This window comes from Hippopotamus amphibius, chromosome 11 (genome assembly GCF_030028045.1).
Source record: "Hippopotamus amphibius kiboko isolate mHipAmp2 chromosome 11, mHipAmp2.hap2, whole genome shotgun sequence".
Classification (NCBI taxonomy): domain Eukaryota; kingdom Metazoa; phylum Chordata; class Mammalia; order Artiodactyla; family Hippopotamidae; genus Hippopotamus; species Hippopotamus amphibius.
In genome coordinates this window covers 41,291,289-41,310,046 of record NC_080196.1, presented here as the reverse complement: position 1 = coordinate 41,310,046, position 18,758 = coordinate 41,291,289, and the positions used below count along the sequence as shown (strand labels likewise).

Here is an 18,758-nt window from a genome sequence, read left to right as displayed (position 1 = left end):
TGCATTCTTTTTTTAAACCGTTTTTGTTGTACAGATGATGTATATGTAGTTTGACCAATAATTTTCCAGCAAACATTCATGTAACTAGACATTAAAATGTCTTAGATTTGTCAACTGAACTGTGGCATACAAAACATCTTCACAGCTGCTTTCTGGTGCAATCATCATAGCACTGTGGGGAAGAGAGACCAGAAGAATCTTTTGCAGGTTAGGATACTCTATGAACAGTGAGGAGGTGAGAGAGGTTGGTGCTCGTTTAATGAAGAGCAAAACAGGGTCTCTCCTTTAAGAGACTCAGATTGTTTGGGGAATAGGACCTAGAGGTACACACACATCTACCCAGAAAGAGCATGGGAAGCAGCATCTCTGGGGTGAATGTGGTGGGTGGCAGATACTTAGGGGCAAGCTTCCTGAAAGGGAATCAAATGTGTAGGAATGAGACCAGTGATAAAGGGGGGGCATCTCTGGCAGGATAGCAGCACGGGCAGAAGCACAGAGATGCGAATGGCAGAGGTTCAAGGCCCCCTGGACACCACTACCAGCCTGATCTAATCATTCAGCCAGCAAGTGGTTAAATCCCTGCTCTGTGTCCAGCACTTTTGGGTCCAGAGAGCATCAGGCACAGCTCAGTGCCTGCCCGCCATATGCTCTCCAGCTCTAGCCAGGAGATGCTAGATGCACAACAGGCAGAACTAATTGATGGTGATAGAGATCAGGATAGTGGTTACCTCTTATTAAGGCATTGACTGGGAAGAGGCATGAAGAACTTTCTGGGGTGCTGGAAATGTTTGCTGTCTTGAGCTGGGTGATGATTTTGTGGAGTATATGAATGTAAGATTTCGTGTAGCTATGTACTTAAGACTGATGCAGATTGCACACTCTAACTGTGGGTATGTTATACCCCTGTTATAAAGCAAACAAGAAAAGAAATAAATAGCACATCCCCAGATTAAATAAATAAGTAAAATGCAATAGCAAGAAAGTGTGGAAAGGGCTATGCTTGGAAACACGCGGAGACTTTAGGAGCATACTGCAGGAGGCTTGTCTGAAGAAGTGGTGTAAGCTGAGATGTGAAGGATGAGGAGGCATAAAGGGATGCGATGTCCACAGGTAGGAGGAGCAGCCTGTGCCAAGGCCCAGAGGCAGAGAGTGCCTGGTGCTCTAGAAAGTTTAGGGTGAACGGTGTAGAGTTTTGAAGGGATGAGAGATGTGATTTGAGACCCTCGCTGTCTCTCACTGTTGTTTCAGAAGCCCCCCAGTGAGTCTCTGCCTCTCTCTGCTCTGATTCTGCCCACCCGCTTGCCTCAGAGTTAAGTCCACTCTTAGTAGCTAGGAAGTCAAGGCTGGCCACGTCCGGGCTCCTTATCTGTCCTTAGAGAACTGGACGCCCCAGAGAAAGGGACAGTTTGCCATGCCCAGATGTGCTCCGCGTTCTCGGCTGCCTTGCCTGGCTCACCTTGGCCTTCCCTAGGAGTGCCTTTTCCCAGCCTTCTGGTCTGGCTAAAAGTAGGGCCATGACACCTAACTCCAGAATCATCACGGCTTCTCCTGAGTTGGAAATATTTCTTCCTCTGAAGTGTCCATCTCTTGTGTGACCTCCATCACACAGCTGTTTGCACCCTCACCCTCTTCAAGGGCAGTCTCTGTCTTCCTCCTTTTGGCATCACCCCTGTAGGACAATTGTACATGGTCAGTTCCCAAATCAATCCCATAAACGATTTTTTAATTGAATGGGGCTCTGGCTGGAGGTAGATGGAAAGGTGCTACAGGGAAACATAAGCAGAGGCTGCCTGGGAAAGCGTCAAGACTTTGGTGCTTCCAAATTCCTGACAGTTATCAACTTTCAGGATTTGGGAACAAGGAATAGAAGTTGCTGGGAATTCCCAAAATCGTAAATTACACTGTATCTTTCATAACACCTTATTTATGAGGGTTTTTTTTTCTTTCTTTCTTTCTTTTTTTTTTTTTTTTTTTGGTCTGTGCTGCACAGCTTGTGGGATCTTAGTTCCTCGACCAGGGATGGAACCCAGGCCCCCTGCAGTGGAAACACGGAGTCCTAACCACTGGGCCACCAGGGAATTTCGTGTTTATGACGTTTTAAATGAGAATGAGAGACTGTTATAAACGGAATTATTTTTCTATGATAAAAGTTTCAGAGGTTTTACTATAAAAGAAAATAAAAATATATAATAGTAAATGCATGGTTTATTATTACTGGGAACAATATATTGTGACAAGATTATATATTTTATTAACATGTAAAAATGATCTCTACTGGATATAGATATTTGATAATAGAAGATGTTAAGGGGAAAAAACATTAACATAAAATGAATGCCAAATAAAAATCACTTAATGATTTAAGGATAGTACCACAATTCAGTTAAAAGTTAATATTAAAGTAAAATTAAGATTTTTTTATTTTTAAATATCCAGACACTAAAATTTACCCTTTACAGTGTGCAGTTCTGTGAGTTTTGGCAAATTCGTCGTTATTAACCACTGCCATAATCCAGGTAAAGAACTGTGCCCCCTAAAGATCACCCCCTAAAGATAATGACATTCCCTTGTGCCGCTCCTTTGTAGTAAACCTGCCCGTATCATTTATCATTAACTCCTGCTCTGTTCTCTTTTCCTATAGTTTTACCTTGTCCAGGATGTCACATAAGTGAAATCATACAGTATATAGCCTTTTGAGTCTTTCACTTGGCGTAATGTATTGCAATTTATCTGTTGTTGGTGCATATATCAGTTGTTTGTTCCTTTTATCGTTGAATAGTATTCCCTTGTAAGGATGTACCACAATTTGTTTATCTGCTCTTCAGTTGAGGTACATTCCAGTGTTTGGTGACTTTGAATAGACATTCATGTGCTAGTTTGAACATAGGTTTTCATTTCACTTAGGTAAATACCTAGGAATGGAATTGCTGGATCTATGGTAAGAATATGTTTAACAGCCAAACTATTTCCCAAAATGGCTATGCCATTTTACATCCCTGCCAGCTACATATGAGAGTTCCAGTTTCTACACAACCCATTGGTGCTTGGTATTGTCAGTTTTTGTTTTGGCCATTCTAATAGGTATGTAGCGGTATCTCGTGGTTTTAATTTGCTTTTCCCTGGTGACCAAGGATGGTGAGCATCTTTTTCTTGTGCTTATTTGTCATCTGTATATCTTCTTTCTGTTCAGATCTTTTGCCCATTTCCTATTGGGATGTATCAATATACATCTCATTGCTGAGTTTGGGGAGTTCTTTATATGTTTTGGATACAAATCCTTTGTCAGGTATATGATTTGCAAATATTTCTCCCACTAAGTGGCTTGACTTTTCATTTTCTTAGTGGTGTCTTTTGAAGAGCAGAAGCCTTTAATTTTGATGAAGTCCAATTTATTAAAAAATGTTTTGATATGAATTGTGCTTTTGATGTTATATCTAAGATCTTAACCCAAGGTCACAAAGTTTTTCTTCTGTGTTCTCTTCTAAAAGTTTATGGTCTTTTAATTTTTATTTAGATTTATGATCCATTTCTAGTTAATTTTTATAAAAGATATAAAACACATGTTAAGGTTTTTCTATTTGTAATTTTTGTATTTGAGTTGTTTCAGTTGTTTCATCACCATTTGTTGAGTTCTAGCTGTTGAATAGCTGTTCACTTTTGTCAAAAATCAGTTGGTCATATCTGTGTTGGTCTAAAATGAAATTGTAAAATACACAAAGCATGGGAATTCCCTGGCGGTCCAGTGTGGCGGTCCTCAGTGCTTTCACTGCTGTGGGCCCAGGTTTGATCCCTGGTTGGGGAACTAAGATCCCACAAACCACACGATGTGGCCAAAATAAAATAATAAAGTACACAAAGCATTAATTACCCTTTCTGATAATCCTGATCTTTGATTCATGAAATGTTGTAATGTAGAAAAATTTTCCGTGATGTAGACTGGTATTCCAAATGTAGAAAAATTTCTTTCATTTTGCGTTCATGTTGGTTGAATTGTTAAGGGTGTTGTCCAAAAGGATCTTCAAGTTGGCCATACGCATACCTTCGTATAAACTTTTTTAGTGATGAAAACACTTTGCTTGTCCCAATTTTGGTTTAACTAGTGCTTTTTCTAATCAATATTGCTTTTACTAATTCACATTTTAGATCAGTCTCTGATTTTGTGTCCTAGAAGTCCACATACATCATTTCTTTGTATTTCTTCTGCAGCAAATAGTCAAATGCTAGAAAATGCCAGTGAACATTATTGGGTAGTATTTTAATAACCTAACACATGAATCTCCTAACAACGTTAACAAGCAGTACGCAGAATCACATGTCAAAATTGCCAATTTAAGGACTTATTTTGCTTCCAAACTTATTTCTTAGAATACCACTGGGAGGATTTGTATATACTATGTATAGAAATATATTAATACTTATTTGGAAGAATGACTGTGTTAGCAACAGAGCAGGCCATGAATACACACTTAGAACATGGCAGTGACTTCAAGGAGGATTTGATTAGATTGTTATCACTTCTTTCCTATGCACTCCTGACCTGGTTCCCAAAGATGTTAGCCTTAACCTTCAACTCTACGTGTTAGTTTCTTGCACTTGATTTGACTTGAAGCAGTGGATTCCTTTGAACCAGTAACATCCTTAGGTTGACTGTTAAGCTTTAATTATCACAAGAGGATTATAATATCTTTTCCCAATTTCTCAGTTGATGTTTCTCAGGCTTTGGGGTTCAGTACAATGTAAATTTCCCAAGAAATGTTGGGAAGGAAGCCTTGCATGCAAATACTAATTGAGAGATGTCACAAAGCAGGACTTGACGAAAGCTGAACGTCATAGGGTTCCCTGGCTGGTGAGCTCCCCAGGGCAGCTGCTGTGTCTCATACAGCACAGCGTCTCTGGGACTCTGTTTGGCACCTGACCTAAGGTGGGTGCCTGGTCCATGGAGGGTGCTCCTTGAAAGTTGCTGGCGAAACAGATGGGTTTCCAACCAGGGGCTGGAAGCAATGTGTAAACAGCTTTGGCTGGCAAAGATGATTCAGGTTGTAGAGGCTTGTGGAAGATGAGCTTGGAAAACTCTGAGATCTCTGTTGTGCCAAGCCTTGAACGAGATGCAGAGAAGCTTGGTTTTTTTTTTTTTTTTTGAAGTTTGGGTTTTTATATTCTGGACACTCACTGCAGAGAGAATTGAACATGATACAACTGAGTCTTCATTGGCTCAGAGCCATGCGATGAGCTGAAAGCAGAACAGCCTTTTTCCTCTTTATTTTTTATTTTAAAAAAGGTCAAAGCTACAGAAAAGTTGAAAGAACAGTGCAATGAACTTTTGTATTTCCTTCACTGAGGTTTACCAATTGCTAACAATGTTACGTTTGCTCAACATTATGTCATAGGCAGTCCACATTCCATATTTGTTCGATTGCTTTCTTGTGATCAGGTCCGGGTTAACATTACTTATAGGAACCCGCAGAGGTGACGAGTGCTTCCTGTTACTTCACATCAGGAAGCATGATGATGCCCGTTGCCCCTGTAAAGGTGATGCTGACTTTAGTCACCTGGTAGGTTGGTGTCTGTGAAGGCTACTTTTGTTTTAAGGCAGAGAATTTTGGAAGGAAATTTTCACTGACTTTTGGGAATAACTGATAGCCATGTTGGAAAAGAGACTGTTCCTCTGTCAGTTGCACTTGCTATTGAGAAACATCTTGGTGTAGTCAGAAAAGCCCCGAGAGCCAGGAAGCCGGGACTTGGAACTCAGCTCTGCAACCATCTTTCCCCATGACTGTAGACAAGTTATGTCATCTCTCTGGGCTGAGCAGTTGTACATATAAGGAAATTGTCACTCAGAGAAATGAAGCAATTTGCCCAAGGCCACTCAGCTAGTGAGTGACAGAGCTGGGGTTCAAACTCATTTCTGGTTGGGCCAAAGCCCTGCCCTTGCCCTCACGCCAGTCTGCGTCCTCTGAGGAGGCTGGTCATTGTCAGGGTGGCAGCAGGCTCTGGTGCTCAGAAGTGAGAGAACCACCAGCGCCTGGAGGATGTGGGGCGAGAGGGAAGAGGGGGTGCCTGTCCCGCCAGGGCTCCTTTCCACACGTGGTGGGCGGCTCCGTAGCAAGGCGGGCACTTCAGGCAGGCTGGTCGGCCACCCTCTGAATAAAGGCTTTCGGGTGGGTGTGACCGAGGTGAGCTGCCTGTCCAGACAGGAAGGTACGGGCCTCACGTCACTGGCCTTGGCCCATGTTCGGGTCAGTGCCCAGGATCCCCAGATTGGCCCATGGATCCCCAGGGTGATCTGGAGGAATGGGGGAGGCACTGCTTCAGCTGCCTGGGTGCCTGGGGGTGGGAGAGGGGAGACAGGAAATGTTAATGGGGGAAAGGTGCACAGAGCCTTGCCAAGCAGGTCACTGTGGGTGGGGAGACACCGCCTACTTACTCTGGTCGCCCCAGGATTGGGGCAGAGGTTCTGGAGCAGGCAGCCAGGGAGGAGGACCGGGCCCCTGCCAGCGCCTCCGGCCTGTCGCCTTCCCTGTTAGCAACTCTTCCGCAGCAAGTAGCACCTGCGCGCTTGGTGAGGAGCACCTGTCCTCACACTTGTGCAGCGTCCCTCCCCGGAGCAGTTGTTTTGAGGAAATCAGTGGCTCCGGCTCATTCTGGATATAGTTTGTCAAGGCCATGTCTTCCTGTGTTGCTGGAGAGCTGAGAGTCCAAGAGGGTCAGCCTCCCCGAGTTCCAGCTGCTTCTCCCTGCATTGTTCATCCCCACAGGCCTCCAGGGAAGAGACTGAATTCAGGACTGGGGCCAAAGCAGCCCTACAAAGAGCAGACTGTGCTATGTGGGTCCTGCAGGGAGTTCTGGGCAGTTCTTCTGCCCCTGGTTCATGGCCTCCTCGGGCCCTCACTTTTGGAGGGACCTCCGGGGCTCGGGCAGCCGGGCAGGCTGGGGCCGAGGGGGCCTGGAGAGAGAAGCCCAGAGGGAAGGCGGTGTGAACGGTCACCCCCGCCCCCGCCGCCGCTGGTTGTAACACTCGGGACAGCAGCAGTGCTTTACCTGAGTGTGTGGGGGGAGCCCCTTCTAGCATCCTGCCAGGTGAGGCTGGAATCCGTACTGGGAGCCTGATATGACCCAACGTGTGCGGCCTTCCGCTCCCTGAACGAATTCCTCCAGTGTCATTACTAAGTCATTCAGCCTTGGTGTTTCTCCATCTCGTCCCGCACACCACTCCTCCTGGCTCCTGAGTCCTGAGAAGTGACATTGCAGGTTTTTGACCAGTTTTCACCCTCAGGGCTCCTGCAGGCTGTCGTGCAGGTGTAAAATCCAGAAGCGGCTGTCAGAATGTTGTGAGAATTGCAAGGTGAGGGCCTGGGCCAATCTTCCGACGCTCCAAGGTGCTTCGATGTTTAAAAAGTATGTTCTGGGCTCCCTGAGGTTTGATAACTCTTGTTTTTTGTCCTTTTACTCCCTCACCTCTGGTTCTCCCTTTCCTCTTTGGGAGACTTCGTACTTTCCAAATATTTGTTAACTAGGCCCTTATCTGGGACTTTAGAAAGCAAGCAGACAGGTGTGCGCTGAAAAAGGAAAGGGAGAACAGAAAGCAAGTACTGAAAATGCCTCTGAGATCCACCACCGGGCAAGCTTCACCTCACTTCCTGCTGTCAGTACTCACCCTTAGTTCCTGAGCTGATTTCTTTCAAGTGAGGTCCAGAGCTTGTGTTAGGGAGAAAGCAAGACATTTTTTGAAGGAGACTCCTGGCTCTTCTGCCCAGCTTCATTGCAAAAGACATTGATACTTGTTTTAAAAACAATTACAACTACAATCATGTAAAGGTTATTGATCTCCCCACCATCACACTCCTCGTTCCCTTCTTCTAATTCCAGACCTTTCACAGTTGTTTATGTTGTAGGGCAGGTGTTTGTCAGCTCTGTATTGCAGTCCCGTAAAATGGGCATGAGGCCGACGTGCAGTTCGACCACTGGCTGTTTCCTCCCAGCTGTGTGTCCCAGCTGTCCACCTGTGGCACTACATCTGTGCCACCTGCAGGGTTGGCAGAGAATCCATGACGTGCATGTGCCAGAATGTTGCATCTTGAGATAGACTTCCTCAGCTTTCCTGCTTCATCTTGCTACTCTCTAAAATAACGATATCTCATGTTTGTTTCATGCTTTAAAAACGTTTTTTGTTTTATTTTGCTTACTAAACACAGCACATATTCATTATAGAAAATTTAGAAAGATCAGATAAGCAATAAGAGAAGAAATAAAAATGACCCCTAAGGGATAACCATCATTAACATTTTGGCATATAAATTGTATAATACAAATGTTTTTCATATTTAATGTCTCATCTGAGCTTGGCTGCTTCCATTTGGAAGGCATGTGGATATTAGTTCCATCTTACAGATGGGATAACTGAGCCACAGAGAGGTTAGAAGGTTGCCCAGAGGTACACAACATAGTAAAGACAGAGCTGGGAGTGTACGTGTCATGAAGCCCAGCACCAACAGTGCTCTCTCCACTGTATCCCTCTACCTTCTCACTTCCAGATAGAAAGGAGTCCTGCTGGGGGATTTCAGCGGGACCTGGGCAGTTGCTATCATTTGTTGAATTGCCTGATCCAAAAGTTAACAAACGCCTAGAGGAAAGCATCTCATGACATTTTGGCCCCTCATTGACGCAGGAGAAGAGAGAGAAGGAAAATGTGCTCCTGAGATTTAAAGTGTTGCCCTTCTAGCACTTGGCTTCATCACCTTGATTATTGGGGCTTTGGGGAGCTGCACACTGAGAGAGCATGATAAACAAAGGAGGAGGAGGGTCGAGAAACCTTCTAGTGACAACGCTGCGGTAATGAGAGGCTTCACCTGGAGAAGATGGCTTTGGGGAGGAGGAAGGTGCAGGCTGAGACTTGGTGACCGGAGGTCAGACAGGACAGGACCAGGAGTGGAAGTTAGTTGGATGGAGGGTCTACTCACCAGGATTAGGGAGACTATAGCATTAGAGGGCTTTGGGAATGGAAGTGCGAGGGCTTCGGGAGTGGAAGCGCGAAGCAGGACCCTGGAGTGGTTGAGAGCTCCTGCCCTGAAGGCAGTCGGGCTCCTGGCCTGCATCCTGGTTTCCCCAGCCTGTTCTGGCCCCTGCCACCCGTCTCTGCTATGTCTCTCTCCACCTCCCTCTCCTGGACCTAGGAGCCTGCATTTCCCCTACCTAGAACACCCTCGGTCTATGTAAACAAGATTCATCTGCCCATTCTTTGACTTTATTTTCTTCTCTGAACCCTTAAGTGTTTTCTCTAATGAGCATATTTTACTTTTAAGATCATTTCTGGATGACCCAGCTCTCCTTGGCCTTGACCCCTCCCTGAGGCTTCCAGCAAAAGGCCACTTCCTCCCTGAGGACTCAGCCGCCCTCCCTCCCCTTCCCCTGTTTGTGTGCAGCCAGGGTGATTGCAGGTACTGGTCTTCTCTTCCTCCTGGACTGGAGTGTAAACACTTTAAAGGCTCCTGATAATTTGTTACCACCTCCCCACCCCCTTCCTGAGAGGAGCTGAGGCCTAGGAATGCCTGTTCCAGTGGGTTCTGCACTGCTTCTGGGTGGGGACAATGGAGCCGAGAAGAATGAACCACCTCCCCCAAGGTCACCCGGCAGATTAGCAAAAGAGATGCCCGGACCACCGTTAAGCCCCCTCAGCCAGCTGCTTCTGGGCCATGTGTTTTCCCCTCCACCCATTTCTACCCATTGATGGTAACCCTGATAAGCTCCTCTTTTGACTGGAGTGGTCTGGAGCTCAGGCTCAAATGCCCCTAGAAAACTGAAGCCTGAGGACAAATGATCTCTACAGGGCTACTTCAGACTGGGCTGGGAACGAAAGGCTTTTTTCCCATTGTAAAAAGTTATTCTTTTATTCAGCAAGATTTGTTAGATAATTACTGTCTGCCAATCACTCCTCTCTACTGTCTGCCAATCCTCTCTTGAGGATCAGCGTGATTATAACAGACGAAAATCTCTGGAACAGACGAAAATCTCCAGCTCATGGAGTTTATGTTCTTTAGGGGAGAGATAAGCAGTAAACAGATCTGTAAAAAAGTACACACACATATGTATAGGTACATACATGTATGTGTGTGTGTGTAAATATATATATATACACACATATTTGTGTATATGTGTGTGCACACGCACACACACATTCCAGATGGTGGTAAGAGCTACAGAGAAAATTGAAGCAGGGAAGAGAAATGGAAGTACCTGAGGGTGTGCTAGGGTGGTTTTTAAATCGGGTGGTCAGGTTGACTGTCACATTTGAGCAAATCCCCGAGGAGGTGAGGCAGCAAGCCATGGGGAAAGGACATTTTCAGCTGGAGGGGACAGCTGCAAAGGCCCTGAGGCAAGCTATACCTGTTGGGTTCAAGACAAGCAAGGAGGCCATGTGCCTGGTGCCTAGTGTCCTGGGAGGGAGGTAGCAGGCAGGTGCACCAGTTTCGGAAGTCCTCCAGGCCAGCGTAAAGTTGGGCAGGAAGAGCCTGGAGGGATGTGATCACAGGAGGGATAGAATCTGACTTAAAGGGATCACTCTGCCTGCTGTGTGGAGAGTAGTGGGGTGAAGCCAGAAGCAGAGAAGCCAGTTAGGAGGCTGTTGCAATAATCCAGGCAAGAGATGATGTTGGTTTGGGCCAGGATCCTAGCAGTGGAGGTGGTGAGGCGTGATTAGATTCTGGGTGTTTATTAAAGGCAGGGGCAACCAGATTGCGGACTCCGACATTTTGGCCTGATCATCTAGAAGGTTGGAGTTGTCATTTGCTGAGATGAGAAAGGCTTGGGGGGAATGTCAAGGGCTTGGTTTTGGGTGTGTTAGCCTTGTGATATCATTGGGCATCCACGTGGAGATCTCAGAGAGGCTGGGAATGGAGAAATAAATAAGGGAGTCATCAGCATATTGGAGGTGTTCAAAGCCACAAGCCAACATAAGATCATGCAAGGAGGGAATGTAGATGGAAAGTGAAAGAGACCTTTAGAGATTGGGAGGAGAATTGCCGACTGGCGCCAGTAAAAGAGATCAATAAAGAAGCAGCCATTGAGCTCAGAGGAAAACCTGGGAGCCAAGTGAAGAAAATATATGAAGGAGAAAGGATCCAGCTCTGGTGAGTCAGGTGAGACGAAGATAATACATATTCAATACAGAAAGTTTTATTTTTTTATTTTATTTTTAAGTTTTTACTGGAGTATAGTTGATTTACAGTGTTGTATTAGTTTCAGGTGTACGACAAAGTGAATCAGTTATACATATATCCACTCTTTTTTAGATTCTTTTCCATATAGGCCCTTACAGAGTACTGAGTAGAGTTCCCTGTGCTATACAGGAGGTCCTTATTAGTCTTCTGTTTTGTATATAGTAGTGTGTATATGTCAATCCCAATTTATCCCTCCCCCTCCCCCCTTTCCCCCTGGAACCATAAGTTTGTTTTCTACATCTGTAACTCTATTTCTGTTTTGTACATAAGTTCATTTGTACCCTTTTCTAAGATTCCACATATAAGTGCTTTCATATGATATTTGTCTTTCTCTGACTTACTTCACTCCGTATGACAATCACTAGGTCCATCCATATTGCTGCAAATGGCATTGTTTCATTCTTTTTTATTGGAAAGTTTTAACAGTTGAGCAACATAAGAATAATAAATCACCTATCTATTCATACAAGGAAACTTCCTTCCATTCTTCCTATAGTCATTTTTATGAGAATCATGCTCTGTGTAGTTTTGTATTCTGCTATTTTTCACTTAACAAGTTATTAAATGTTCTATGGAAACATGAGTTTAATGGCTGGATAATGCTCCGTTTTCGGGGGCATCCTAATTTAATTACCCATTCCTTTATTATTGCACATTGAGTCATTTCTGTTATTTTTCATTATTAAAAATATTTTTAGAGTAGCACAGACATATATATACTACCAACTGTAAAATAGATAGTCAGCGGGAAGTTGTTGTATAACAAAAGGAGTCCAACTCGAGGATGGAAGATGCCTTAGAGGACTGGGGCGGGGAGGGTGGGGGGGACTCGAGGGGGGGGAGTCAAGGAAGGGAGGGAATACGGGGATATGTGTATAAAAACAGATGATTGAAGTTGATGTACCCCCCAAAAAATAAAAAAATTTAAAAAAAAAAGAAATAAATCTAAGTGAGGATAAAATGAAAAAAAATATATTTTTCATTGTTATAAAAAATTGATTTCATTATTGTAAATAACATTACATTGAGCAGCCTGGTACAGTTTCCTATGTGAGGAATTACAGAGTCAAAGGACATGATCCCTTTTAGGTGAAGCTTGAACTTCGGGGTCACAGTTTCTCCTGGACACAGAGCTGACTGCTCCTGGCTTCGCCGTCGGGCTCGTCAGTGTCCCCTCCCCCCTCGGAGAGGCTCAGCCGTCACTCTGCCCTGCTGACCCCCGTTCCTGCCTGCCTGCCCTCCACCTGGTGTCCCATCTCTCCGGGGCTAGTCCGAGTTCTGTTTCCTCTCACTAGTAGACCTGGCCTCTCCCCCTCCCCTGTGCGCTGTGCCCCTCTCCTTGCCCGCAGCTTCTTTCTGTCCCCTCACCCGGTTTGTTTGTATGGCAGCAGGAATTAGAGCTTCCCTCAGAGGCTCATTTGGAGTCTTTGGATGAAATGAACCAGTGTAGGTGCTCAACATACATGTTAGCGCGGTGCCCTCCTCTCACCGAGTCGACGAAGTGAGATCGTGTACACGAAGGCGCCTCTTGAACTGTAAAGGGCTGGCTGATGTCCAAGTCTTAATTGTTGTTTAAAGAGAAAAATGTATGAATTGCGGTGTCCAGTCCACACCCCGTAACCACGTATTCCCGCAGCAGGGCCACCAATGCGCAGGCTGGTGTGCTGGTGGCGAGAGCTGGGTGTCAGGAGTTCGGGGACTTGAATGGACTTGTCAGGCCCAGGAATGTGGCAGCTGTTTTGTGTTAGTTGGCCTCCTGCCAAGCAGTGCCAAGTGCCGCATGGGCTCCCCAGACACGTGGGTGTGGTAGTCGGGAATCTGAAGACCAGAACCGTGCTGGGAGGCTGGCGCTCAGGCCAGTCAGAGCAGCAAAAGGTCTTGGAGTATCTAATCCTGCCCTGTCGCTTTCCTCAGTGAGGACGCCGGTGTGGTGGCAGGAGACACATCTGTGTGAGTGCCCCATCCCTCAGCTCCTCAGCCCGGATCCTCCCAGGAGTGGAACAGGGGGCTGCTTCCCGCACCCAGCCTGCCAGTGCTCTGGGAGGTGGCCTTCTGTCTCCTGTTGACACCCCAGCTGGGTTTGCTGTCACCTTGGCCTCGCGGAGCCCAGCTGAAATCATCTCCAGTCCGTCCTCCAAGGCAGTTCATTTCTAAATGCTGCTCTCACCCTGCCCATCCTCTTCATACCCCCCCTAGGCCCTCCGCTGCCCTTCAGAGAAACAGCCACATCCTTCCTTGTCCCTCCTAGGCCCCAGGGATCTCCAGCTCCAGCCAGACCAGCCGACCCGTGCTCTCCGCGCCAGCCGCACGGCCCCTCTTCCCGCCCCTCAGAGGGCCTGTGCCGCCTCCTCCCTCCAAGGGGTCTCTGTTCCCCCTTTGCCCTGTCACCCCACCTGCCTGCCTCTCAGTCGGAGGCTCTGTCCTCAGGACCCCGTCCCCGTCACCCACACTAGGCTCACGTGGCGGTCGGTGTTGGCCGCTCGGCGCCCGGGTCATCAATCATAGCCGTTTGGGTTGGACACAGGATGGTGGGCGCTTAACAGATATTTATTAAGCGAGTGAATGAAAGCAGCTGGCAGCAGCCGGCACCAGAGGAAGCGTGGAGGGCGTGGGCGGCATCAGCCGCTGTGGCTCTTGAAGTCCTCGGATGAGAAGGTTCTGGAAAGGTCCCCTGCTGTGGCCCTCTGCCCGCTGGCTCCCCCCCCCCCCCCCCCGACCTCCGAAGCCTTCTCTAAGCAGGGAGGGTCCTCAGCTCTCAGGCTGCCAGGGAGAGGCCTGGCTCGCTTCTGGGCAGACCCTTCTTTGCCTCCTCAGCATCTTTCAGCATGTCATTCAGTTTTCTTTGTTCAAAACACATTTAAGTATATCTCCCTCTCTTCCCCCCGTCATGAAAGCTTCCCATGCTCATTGTAAAGCATTTGAAGAACACAGAAAAATATAGTTAAGAAAATAAGAATCCCCCCTCAGAGGGAAGCACCGTTAACAGTTTGGGTCATGCCTCTCTGGTCTTGTTTCTGTGCATTACGTGCATGTTTTCACATTGCTGCGGTTCTGTTGTCTGTGAGGACGAGGCTTTTAGCATCTCCTCGGTCCTCCGCTGCTGACGGTCAGAGGAGCTCAGTGCGCTGACCTGCGTGGGGCGGTGGCCGGGAGCTGGCAGCCGGCTGCCCCTCAGGCCCCTCTCTGGTCCCGGCTGAGGGGCCCTCCTGCCCACTCTGACCTCTTCTCCTGGCGTGTCCTCAGGAGCTCCCTGAGCCCGGCTTCTCCTTTTATTGTAGCTTAGCTCCGCGCCACAGGGCTGACGGGCTGGCCCTTGATGGAATTGGAAGACTTCTAGAATGTGGGGGGGAGGGGCTGGCTGACTTTTCTCTGGTTCCCGCACTCTCTGAACAAAATCAGCCCCTAGGCCACTCCTGGGGGTTGGCCTCAGAGGACCTGCTGGGGTGAATCCCTTCCAAGGCTGCACAGGCCTCTCATGTGCCCTGAGGGGAGTGGGGTGACCTGGATGGACAAATGGGGAGCAGAGAGCACCGTGGAGCTGCTGGTCTGGAAAACCAGGGCACTGGGTCAGGACCAGGTTAATGATTGATGGGGAAACTTGGGAGCGCGTCGACCAGGCTCCCGCACCCATGGCCCCTCTGATGCTGAGCAGAAGCCCTTGATTCAGAGGCTGTGTCTCCTTATCCCCCTGCAGTGAGGGGAGGAGGAGATGCAGCGGCTGGGTCGTCCCAAGGGGTGGCGGAAGGGGCAGAGGTGGAGAAGGGTTTGGACCCATCTCTCTGAAAGGAGCACAAACCCAGAGCAGGGCGCCCTGTCAGCTCTCCCTTCTCACGGTGGATTGTACAAGGCAGCGAATTGGGACATTCTGGGTGTAGGTCCCTGGAATTCCCAAGGCCAGCACATGTCCAGACCTGGAGTGTCACTTGCTCATTGTCATCCCCTGAGGTGGGCCAGGAGCGATGACAGTAGCAGTGGCCACAGCCCCTGGGTGTTGGGTGTTTACGCCCAGCACTGTTGAGCGCTTGCTGTGTGGTTATCTCATCCACATGACTGCTGCTTAGGTTAGGTGGTCGTTGCGCAGCTTTAGGGCTGAGAAACTGAGGGGTTGGTGTCTCCCCCAAGTCACAGAGAGGGAGAGGCAGAGCCAGGGTTTGAACCCAGGCCTGACACAGAAGCCTGTGGAATGAACGTCTCTGGGGCACTCACTGCATCTCAAGGGCAGCATTACACGAAAACGGACATAGTGGCAACTGCAACAACTGGACCCAGTGTGGCTGGGGTTAATGTTTTTAGTCTGTTTATTCATTCAGAGGGTGTATGTTGAGTACCCAGGTGCCGGGGACCTACCTCTCCAAAGTAGATAGAGGGCATTGTGTGGGAAACTGATAACATGGCAAGGACAGACCAACTAACAGACGTTGCAGCTTGATGCGGAACCGCCTAGGTCAGGGTTGCAGTAGGGTGGCACAGAATGGGGCTAGTCAAGGAGAGCTTCCTAAAGGAGCAGGTGCGGGCAGGTCTGGAAGGAAAGTAGGCCTTAGCTAGTGGCAGGGATGGCATTCCAGGCTGACGCCGGTGTGAGCCTCCATGTTCAGGGAGTGATGCTGTACACGGGGCGTGTGGAATGAGCTGGAGAGGGAGCCCAGGATCAGAGCCTCTGGCTTTCTTTAGCACACAGCAGTCATTTTCTGGCAGGGAGTATCCAGAAGGGCTTTAACCAGGGTGTTCTTTTTTTTTAGTAAATTTATTTATTTTTATTTATTTTACTTATTGGCTGTGTTGAGTCTTTGTTGCTGTGCACAGGCTTTCTGTAATTGCAGAGAGCGGGGGCTACTCTTCGTTGCGGTGCACTGGCTTCTCATTGCTGTGATTTCTCTTGTGGAGCGTGGGCTCTAGGCACACGGGCTTCAGTAGCTGTGGCACACGGGCTCAATAGTTGTGGCTCACGGGCTCTAGAGCACAGGCTCAGTAGTTGTGGCTCACGGGCTTAATTGCTCCGCAGCATGTGGGATCTTCGCAGACCAAGGATCGAACCTATGACCCCTGCATTAGGTAGATTCTTAACCACTATGCCACCAGGGAAGCCCAACCAGGGTGTTCTTGACAGAAGCAGTTCTTGGCATCTAGACAAAGGATTCAGGGGTGATGGTTCCAAATTGAGGCTAAGAGCAGCTTCCAGATCCAGCTGGGTAGGGACTTATCAGCTTCTGGTCCAGTCTTACCCAGCACCACATGCAAGGTACACCGCATAGTGATTAAGACTTAAGCCAACCTGCCTGAACTCAAATCCTGCTGCTCCAGTTACTGTGTGACCTTGACTCAATTACTTTCCCTCTCTGTTTCCCACAGTTTTCTCATCAGTTAAATGGAGATAATAATAGTACCTGACTCTTAGGGCTGTTGTGAGGATTAGATGTGTCAATATACACAGAGCGTGCTGTATTAAAAGCCCTTGGATAATTGGAAGCTGCTACCACTGTGATTGAGGTGGTGGGCTCAAGGCTTGGAGCTGTGACCCACCCTTGGGCTCTGATGCAGAGGGAGGCCTAACAGAATATGTCACAGCTGAATGGGGCCTGACACAGACCGACCTCACTCTGAGCATACAACCTGGTGCGGGGCAACAGGGAAGCTCCATTTCCTGACGATGGCTAGACTTGGTGGCAGGATTAGTGCCCCAGGTGGCTTGGTTGCTCAAGCCCCAGACCAGGCCTCTCTGGAGCTCTCATTTGGGTTAAGCTCCTAACGACCTCTGCCCATGAAATCTACCTGCCCAATGGCAAGTGGATAGAGTCGTGCTCCTTGCCCAGCTTTAGCTCCTAGAAGGGGCGAGAGGGTGGGATGCTTGCTTGGCGGGCTTGTGTGAGTGTGTATACACACAACACACGTGTGTACCTGCCAGAATCAGAGTAGCCCAGGCATTTGTTTTGTAAGAATTTCCTTTGGTAGCCACTCCATTTTCTGTTCAGGGGCCACAGAGAGCACCCTTCTCGTTCTGGCTGCAGGGCCCTTGTCTTGTCTGAGGACAGCACCAACCTCTGAAGTGGGGTGAAGCTGTGACACAGAGGGTTTCCGGCTCTGGCACAGTGCCGGGTGGTGGCAATAGCCAAAACCAAGGTTTCTCAGCCACAAAGAGGTTAAACCTCATGCCAGGTGCTATTTTTAGTGCCAGGGCTGAAGAAAGGAAGAAGGGAACAGGGTTCATTGCAGGGAGAGAGGTGGGTGGGGTGGCAGCTACCTGTGAAAACCCAGCCAGTGGGCCTGGGCCTGGTGAGGTGGGGGAAAGGGCCTAGGGAATTAAAGCAGCTCCTGGCTGGGCTAGCTGAAAACACCTGGGGGGGTGGGGTTGGGGGGTGCCTTGGCGGCTGGGTAGATGGGCAGACCTCAGCTGTGGATGGAACAAGCAGGGCTGTGTGAAAATGGGTGGTTTCTGGCAAATTGCAGGGATGGGCCACACCGTAGGGTAACATCTAAATAAGCAACAGCCCAAGGGGCGTGTGTGGGTTTTAGAACAACCAGACTGCAGCTCCCCTCCCCCTGCAGCTGGTGTCCTTAAGAGGTCACAGACAGAAGGGACAGCTCCGGGCTGGGAAGGAACATCCGCCTGGAATCCAGAGACCCTGACCCCAAATCCACAACTCTAGCCAGAGCCCAGAATCGCATCTGATTTCAGGAGGCCACCACTTGCACCCCAGAAACTGAGAAGACTTCCTCCAGTCTTAGTGAAAGAACGTTCTACCAGCTGGTATGTGGAAGGGAAGCGGAGGCTCAGGAGTGTCAGGTGTACAGGGTGGCCCTGTGCGCACAGGGCCTCAGAGGCTGGGCCCGGGCTCAGGCCGTGCGGCGTCTGCACCCTGTGGTCCTCTGCTGCATCCTCTAGTGTGTTCTCCGAGAGACGCCCGCCAGGCCCGGTGGGCCTGGGCTTTTTGTCACTCTCCTCATCCGCCAGGGGAGCCCACGGGGCTGGCCTTGTGGGGACTCGTGAGGATTGCGCCAAGCCCGCCGCATAGTGGGGACTCAGTCAGCTCCTGCCCCTCCCTCCAGGATTCAGCCTCGACAGTGACCTCTGTCCCGTCTCCCAGGGTCACTCGGAGGGTTAGAGGCTATGAGGGAAATGTGTAAGAAAATGTTTTGTCAAGTGTGTGTACAGGGAAGTGTTTTTCCTCCTCTGTTTCCGCCTGCCAAGGGGCGCCCGCAGTCCTCCTGTCCCTCTCTCCCCGGCTCTCGTCACCACAGCCCGTGGGATTCCCCCGAGTCCACTGACACCCAGGCGACACGGATCCCGAGACAGTTTGTTCTGATCAGCCCCGCCCGCCTAGCGCTGTGGTCCGTGTCACCTCTGCGCTGCGGGCTCTCGGCTGTCCCCTTGTCTGCCCCTCCCGTCGCCGTGCCGCCCATCCTCTTGGCGCTGCTCCTCAGAAACCTCCTGCAGCCCCTTCCGCCACAGGCCCGGCTGAGGGTCCCTCACCCCTCACCTGCCCCTGCCTTCTCCACCTCCAGGCTTTTCAGTTCTGTGGAGCATAAGAATCAGTGTCTCCGGTCCTT

General features: G+C 48.9%; 1 protein-coding gene and 1 long non-coding RNA gene across 3 annotated transcripts in view; one reads left to right on the top strand and one right to left on the bottom strand.

Annotated features, from left to right (window-relative positions):
- PPARD (peroxisome proliferator activated receptor delta) overlaps window positions 1-18,758 on the top strand; it is a 79,907-nt gene that overhangs the window by 35,381 nt on the left and 25,768 nt on the right. The gene's annotated exons all lie outside the window — the stretch shown is intronic.
- LOC130831225 (uncharacterized) lies at window positions 145-12,692 on the bottom strand. The gene is made up of 3 exons (XR_009048014.1): window positions 12,677-12,692; window positions 1,457-1,669; window positions 145-172 (listed from the first exon to the last, which is right to left on the bottom strand). It is a non-coding gene; the product is annotated as an uncharacterized LOC130831225 (long non-coding RNA).